At 42.2% G+C, this 8333-nt stretch overlaps 1 pseudogene; it reads right to left on the bottom strand.

Annotated features, from left to right (window-relative positions):
* Positions 1–265: 265 nt before the first annotated feature.
* LOC114627159 lies at positions 266–3103 on the bottom strand (annotated as a pseudogene).
* Between the last annotated feature and the right edge of the window lie 5230 nt (positions 3104–8333).

The raw sequence follows: 8333 nt of genomic DNA, 5'->3' as shown, positions 1-8333 counted from the left end.
TGGGAGCAGGAGGGATCAGGTGTGGGAGGGAAGGCAAGGAGGGAGAGAATGCAGGGAGAGATGGCTGGAAGCAATCAGGGGGCAGTGTGAAACTTCTCTTAGTGGAAACTTCCTGGAATCCATGAGGGTGACCCTAGTGAAGACTCCTAGTACTGGGAGATCCAGAGTCTGAATTGACCATCTTTTGAGGCCAGGCAAAGTTTCTAGTGGTGGGCCAGTGTTGTATTTAGTTGAGTTATTGGCTCAGAAAGTCCTGTGGAGATTCTCAAACAACCCAGGCTGATGTTAGAACAGAGGGTTGCTCTCTACAATCTGATGGGGTGGGGTGCATTGCATCTCCAACCTCCTCATAATTCTTTTGTAGATCAGCCATGTTCTAATGGACTTCAGAGAACTCTCCTTCACCCACATATCAGTGCACAAAGGGCTTTTTGGTACACATTAGATCAAACTTGTTATCTAGACTTCAGCAATGGTGGTGTTGTTCATCATGCACACAGCTCTCTGGACCTTGACCAGGTCTCCACTAGGTACCACAGTGGGAGGCTGGTGATTAATGTCAACCTTGAAGTCAGTGGGGCACCAGTCTATGAACTGGGTGGTATATTTGGTCTTGATGGTGGCAATGGCAGCATTGACATCTTTGGGTACAGCAATCAGCAAGCCATGTAGTCACTGTGTTGAGAGTCACATTTCACCTTCTGGTTGGCTGGCATTAGTGATCTCTGCTATTTGAAGTTGCTCGTGGTGGGCTTTCTCAGCAGAGATGACAGGAACATATGTGACCAGAGGGAAGTGGATGCAAGAATAGGGTACCAGGACTGGTCTGGAATTCTGTCAGATTAATTCAGGGCTCCATCATATCTGAGGGAAGCAGTGATGGAAGATACAATCTAGCTAATAAGGTGGTTAAGGTTAGTGTATATTGGGTGCTCAATGTCGAGGTTTCTATGCAAGATGTCATAGATGGGCTCATTGTCTACCATGAAGGCACAATCAGAGTACTCAAGGGTGGTGTGGGTAGTGAGGATGGAATTGTAGGGCTCAACCATACCAGTGGAAATCTTGGGGCTGGGTAAATGGAGAACTCCAGTTTGTACTTCTTTTCATAATCAACAGAGAGTGGTTCCATCAGCAAGAAGGTAAACCCAGAACCATTTCCCCTGCCACAGCCGTGGAAAACCATGAAACCCTGAAGACCCATGCACTGGTCAGCTAGCTAGTGAATTTGGTCCAAGACAAGGACGATAATCTCCTTGCCAATGGTGTAGTGGTCATGGGCATAGTTATTGGTATTATCTCCTTTGCCTGTAATAAGCTGCTCAGGGTGGAAGAGCTGGTGGTATGTACTAGTATGAACTTCATCAATTACTGTGGATTTCAAGTCTACAAACACTGCCCATGGCATATGCTTGCCAGCACCTGTCTCACTTGAAGAAGGTATTGAAGGAGTCATCTCCTCCCCCAGGGGTCTTGTTACTTAGCATCTGGCCATCAGGCTGGATACCATGTTCCAGGCAGCAGAGCCCCAACAAGCATTGCCAATCTGGACACTAGCCTGGCCAACATGGCTGGAGATAAACTCATGAATGTTTAATCCTTGAAGTGGTCTGTGAAAGCTGAGGAAGGGAAGAGAGGGTAACAAGGATCTCCCATTAGTAGACTACCAAGGAGTCCAGTGGAGAAGCAGTGTGTGTTAAGAAGAATCTATTTTCATTTAAAACCTCAGAATTAATACTATCTCCTAGTGTATTTAGAACACAATCTAATCCACCTGTTGCAGCTTTAAGTCTCACAGGATCCTTGACTTCTGCCTTTTATTGGTTGAATTGTACTAGTATCATTACTAGCAAATCTTAGAAGATTTTTTTAAAGATTGTTTTTTCTGAATCAAATTGCAACCCAATTCTTCTTCCAAAGGAAGAAATAACAAGTAGAATATTCTGCTGGCTTCTCAACCCCATGCCAGAAAATGTAGTGACCACTGATTAGCACGTGGGTTCTCTGTCATGTTACAGATGCTGATCTGTGGAGGGATAGTGGCTGGAAGCAGCATGGCACATTGAGAAGAAGCAATCTGAAGATCTCAGTTCTCAGTGTAGTTGGGAACCACCAGCTCTGGCCTGGGAAGGTAAGGGCACATATTTAACTGCAAGAAATGTGTCATGCTTAGTTCTTCAAGATCTGTTCATTTTTTTTCTCAAGACTCATGTACTCCTGACTTTGTACTTAGTGAGGCATTGGTCATCTATGCTTGTGCGATTAGTAAGTTCCTAGTGCAGTTGCAAAACCTGTAAAACTTGTAGAACTTAACCATGCTCAGTGATTTTTCTATTGTATCCTAACCCGAAGTTATGAGATGCTTCCTGGAAGGATTAACTGGTGAGGATATAACTTTCAAGTGTGTTTGTCACTTCTGCTTTTCAGGGGACAGAATGATACTTCCTCATGAGAGCCTGTTTTGTACTTGCCTGTGGTTGGAAAAACGTTGCCCTACAGTTTGGGATGTCTCATTGGCCTTTCTTTGCATCATCACCATTACTCCATCCATCAGCTTTAAGGGTGGGACCCAGTGTCTGCTTCAACTGTTGGTGAATCTGTCTTACTGAGATGTGCTGGTTAGTCTAGAGAAATTGTCTATATTATTTCACATTGCTTTGTTTTGGACTATGATTACAATTTACTTCCTGTGTTTAAACTTCTCTAAGATCCCAAGGATTATGTAGTCTGAACTTTAGGTGTGTCTCTCAAAGAACAATCCTTAGAGTAGGAGTTTATATTTTTTGATTCTAAACTGGTATAGATGCAGCATATGTAGTCCCTTTTTGAAAATTAGATCAAAAGAAGGATGAAAGTAGAGAAAGCTCCATCTTTTTCCTCCCTCACCACGACTGCTGCTCCATGAGTCATGCAAAGCTGAGTTTCTGATGTATTAGACAAAAGACAAATTTGATGGATGTTTGTTCTCATCCCTCATATTGTGCAATATAATGGCTTAGTGTTAATCTTCTGTTCTGTGGTGCAGAATAAGGCTGACACATTCTCAAGACACCCTTTTGTTTCTTTACAAGTAGAAGCGGCACAGTGTAGGCTGTTCAGGCATCGCTTGGAGGAAGTGTCGAGCTCAGGCTATTTACACTCTAGGTAAGAGGTTCGTTATTCTAAATCTCCTCAATGCTCAATCAGTCTACCAATGTTCTCTTATTTTTTGAATAGGGACTCATTTTTATAGCTAATATTTGCATAGGAATCAAGTGATACCTTCAGGTTCTTTATATTTATCATCATATTGTATATGCTACTTTTCTTAGGAAATTTAATTAATTCCTAGAAACATTTAAGGGGGTTATAGAATAAACATTAAAAAACAAGTAACTTTTTTGTAGTAGTGAAACTTTAGATAGTGACATGGAAGAAATAACCTATTTAGGTTCTTAGCTAAAAATGATCAAATATTTGGAAGTAATTTTCTTAAGCATACACAAGAAGACCATTAAAGAAAGATACAAAAATGAAAGAAAATAATAATAAGATATTATGTTTCTGGGTGAAACAAATTGCTCCTGTAAAACAAAAATTTCTTTTTAAAGAAATCTACATGCCCTTTTCAGGATTGACTTGGGGTTTAGGCAGAGAATAAAGCTGGGGGACTAGAGGACCATAAGGAAGAAAAAAAACCTTCCAAAATGCTCATAAAGGCAAACAGAGACTATCGTCATACTGTTTGGTGGAGTGCACAGCTCCTATGTGGAAAGTCCTGCTTTCAACCTGTATCACATTCTACCCAAGGAGATCCAATAATAACAAAAGCATCATAATTGAGAAGAATATTGAAGGGTCTTGCTTTACCAGGCATCTAAATTTACCCTAGTTCCTCTATTATCCCCAAAGCAACTGTTAGATAGAACTATTGCTTCCAGGGCCTAGAAAGATGGCCCAGCAGTAGAGTGGCACTGAGTTTGATTTCTAGGACCTACGTTGGGCAGCTCACAATTACCTGCAACCCCAGCCTGAAGAGGACGCTTTGCCTCCACAGGCACCTACATTCATGAGCACACGTTCCTCCTACATGCACATGATTACAAATAAAAACAAATCTTTTTGAAAAAAGAGCCATTTCTTCTGGACTCAGGACTCTCTAGGAAGGCTTTGGCTACAGCAAGGCTGACTGCTTCTAATTCTGTGTTCCTGCTATGGACAGAAGAAGTTGTCTAGTTGTAAGCTTGGGAGACAGTATCAAGCCTGTCTGGCTCAGCCACCATAACTTTGTTTCCACAGTTCCCCATCTAGGGCTTTCTTTAGGGAGCTACACTGATGGATGTTTAAAGTTTATTCTAGCTGTACTTTCAGCAGGGCACATGCCATACGTTGGTAGCATTAGTGAAAGTTATCTATGGCTTGGTAAGTCAGATTCTGAGGTGGGAGTGGACCTTGTGTTTGTCCATCCCACCCATCTCAGTCACCACTTAGGTTACATATAGTGCTATTTTTTGCCCGTTCCTTTGATTGTTCTGCAATTGTTCCTGCCATGTAAAGGTGAAAAACATTAGTGCCCCAACACCCAGTGAGGGCGGCATTGCCCCACAAGTACATAAACCAGATAAACACAATGCCCAAAGTAGAGGATTCTTTAGACATTAAAAAAATTAATTCAGGATACCCCAGTTGGCTTCTTACAGTGTCATGCTTTTGCATAAGAAGACCAAGGTATTAAAGGTTATTCCAGAAAATAATCCGTCAGTCTCAGTAAGTCACTGTCTTAACCAGACTCCATTTCAAGGAGTCCACTCTAAGGCAACTACAAAGTTTTGTTCATTATGCTCTCTCCCTTTTATCTATTTGGTGGCATAATAAATACTGTTTAAAGTGATAGCCAAAAAAAAAAAGAAGACCAAGGTATGAAATAGCACATGTTTTTACATGTGTTAGTATGTGGCTATTTGTATGGCTGCAAGTGATTGCTTGAATACAGAGAAAATATGAAAAAACAAATGCTAAGCCTTTATGGTGAATTTTTACATGAAATGGTGCCACTAATATATATTCTATAGAGGGGAGGTGTCATTCAACTAAAAATGAAATGGAAAAGGAAATCACTGGCACCTTTTATTACTATTTTTTATGTTACTATTTTAATATATATACTAATATATCACATTCATTCACCTATGCCAAGTGTAACATATGCATCTGAAAAACAAAATACTTTGATTAAAATGTATTTTTACTTTTCAAAGTCATCTAGAAAGAAGGAACTTGGCCCTAACATGAAAAGTTATATATAATTGTTATGTTAGGGCTTTAACTACTAATAAAAAAAAACCATACTGACATTGAACTATTAAATTTCTTTGAACTACATGTTTTTCTTTCAATGAGAAAAATGTTGTCTGAAGACAGGAATCAGCTATACATATTGTGCTGAAGGTGTTGGCAGTGTAACTGACTGCATGCATTTCCTTCTATTATGGCTGACAGAGATGGTTGTTTGAAGAGAGAGACAGGAGTGAGTCTGAGGAAGAATTCCCTTTTCACTTGTAGTTGGAAGTAAAAAGCCCAACTAGCATCTTTTATTATTTGGAAATAACATTTCTATTGTGGAGGATAAAAGCATTGCAGTTCTGGGAATGGGTGTTATAAAAAATATCACGGGTGGTTATTCTGAGACTCACTACCAGTTTCTAGGGGCACAAAACATTTCAAAAGGGGATTCCAGGGCTGAGATGTTTGCTCAGTGGCAGAGTACTTGCTTTAGCATGCCAAAATCCTGGGCTCATTTCTTGGTTTTACCAAAAACAAAGAAAGGAGGAGGAGGAGGAGGAAGAGGAGGAAGATCCCTGATCTGTTGATAGAGGGTACAGCTCAGTGTAAATGGGTAGGTCCTCGGAGGTGAATGTGGTTGTAGCTGTCTTCATCATCAATTCAAGGTAATGCCTGTGGAAAGTCTACTGAGGAGTGCTCTAGCATCTGCATCAGTTGGGTCTAATCCAAGAAGCTAATATGGATTCTAGGTGATGGCCTGAGTCATGCCGTTACTTTTTAAAACAAGGCTCTCTTGAATACAGTATGTAATGTGAAACACCATGCAGTTCAAGTGAGTAGGTCTCTTCCAAATCATACAGCATGAGCTCTGAAAGAGAAGGATCTGGATCTCTCATCTGTCACTTCTTATCTTGTTCACTGCTTGGCTTTCACTATGTACCTATTGAGTTTGTAAGTACATGAGCAAACCATTGGGTGAGAAGGCAAAGATGGAGAGAATTGAATGTGTTTCTTAGTTAGGTTCAGATGGGCCAGAGACAGAACAAAGGATGTCCTACTGGCTGCTCTTAACTCCCTTCAGGCTACGGCCCAATTCAGTGAACACCTATTCACAGAGGACTTCAGCCAGGCCTGGTAGCTGAGATTCAATGAACACTTAATTGTGCTCCTCAGTACTTATTTAAATATCAATTATTTTACCCTCGATACCTTTCATTGGAGATATTATTAACTCTGTTTTATACCAGTCAAGAGTCTGAAGTAATGCATACTGGATTTTATTCACAGCACAATGGTGACATGCTGAGGATTTGGGCTGGATAACAGTCTCTAAAACAGAAGGCCATCACTACATCATGAAACATTAGGTAACTTAGCAGGAACTAGAGCTGTCACTTGCAAGTCCCTTCCTGGCCTGTTGGAAATAGACTTATGTACCATGATCCTGCTTTTCTAAAATTATGACATCTGTTGTCAAATGTGGGACTGTGAAAGGATGGCTTGGTTTCTGGTAGAGCGCTGGCTAGAAATGGCCTGAGACCCTGCAAGGGATGGAATACATTTCGCCATGCTCCCAGATTCCAGACTCCTGACACACGGTCTAAGATCTCCATTGGTCTGCGCTTTTCAATCACGTAGGGCAATATAGTCCCTCCCAAAGAGGTTTGTGTCACCTAGCACAGGTAGAGGGCATGACTGCATGCTTTGGCCTCAAGAGATTTCCATATTAATGAGATACCTAAAGGGCAGAGGGTGTAGCCAATTAAGCATTCCTTCTTAGACCCTCCTCTCTCCTTATTTAACTTAGGTCTGCCCTAAGTTGTGTGTGTGGTGCAGCCAGATCCATCTATTTCCCCGCCATGACAATAAACCCTTTTGGAACCATGGACTCCCTCGTGTCTTTGGGGCCTTCTGTGGGGAACCGTGGAGAAGATGTCAACTATCTAACCGTTGTCAAATCTCCTGTGAAGGACTTCTCTGCATTCCAGCCATAAGGTCTGCCAATTCAAGCAAGCTAGCCAGGCTGGGCAGCCGAGTCAGCCAAGCGAGTACAGTAACCAAAGAATGGAGACCACTGGCCTCCAGGTCCACTCAAGAGCCCTGCCCCCCACAGAACTTCAGACTGAGTGAGATCTCCCTGCACCTGGGCATGAGCCCCGCAGTGTCTGCCCTACACCGCGCAGTAAACTCAGTCAAAAATCCTGAGCTTTTGCTGCTCCCTGGAGCCGCGGGAACCACAACCGCCCAACTGGATCCACGAACGCCCACATGTGAGCTAATCAGCCCGCAGTCAAATATCCAAGCATGTCAAGGATGGTCACAGGGCCAAAGAGGCAGAGAGGTGCAGAACTGAAAGCTTCAGCATCCTAATCTACTGTCCTCACCTAATTTTAGTCTCCACTCTCAGCTCTTTAGAGATAACAGGCTGTTTTCCCTGCTTTGGTCCAATGAACATTCCCAACCTCTCCAGCCATTCCCAACCTGCACTCACTCTTTACTGCCTGACAGCTACAGTTAGCACTTCCCACCACTTTACTGGCTCCTCCCTAGAGACTAAGCTCAGGATGTGTCTTCTTCAGGTATCCTCCTGTGTTTGCATGCCCAGAGCTCCTGGGAGAACTTCCTTTAATGTTATACTAAAATGTTGCCTGAGAGTTGATCTCTTAAGCCTTGGGAGCCAGAGGCAAGTCCTATCTATGCTTTTGAGGGTCAACCCAGTTCCAGGCAACCAGGACTGTAGTGAAATCCTATCTTTAAAACAAAACAAAACAAAACAAACAAACAAACAAACAAACAGAGTTGATTTCTTTAATGAGTCTGTGGTATTCCTCTGTGGTAGGTGCCATGCTTTGTTCCTCTTTGTACCCTCTATGCCTGTTTCAGTGCCTGTCATCAATACTTGTCAGACAGCATCAAAGCTTGCACAAAACATAGGCTAAGGCTCATGGCTCTGAATATGACTTCAATTTATATGGATGGAGTCTTGAGAGCAAATCTAAAATCAGGGTGAGAGATACCAGGTCAGACTGAAGGATGGGGCCAGGTTCAGAGTCTGAGAGCTTCTGTTAGGT

This window comes from Grammomys surdaster, unplaced genomic scaffold (assembly GCF_004785775.1).
Source record: "Grammomys surdaster isolate TR1022 unplaced genomic scaffold, NIH_TR_1.0 243, whole genome shotgun sequence".
Taxonomy (NCBI): domain Eukaryota; kingdom Metazoa; phylum Chordata; class Mammalia; order Rodentia; family Muridae; genus Grammomys; species Grammomys surdaster.
Note: the sequence above shows the minus strand (reverse complement) of the source record. Positions and strands in the feature narration are given on the sequence as shown.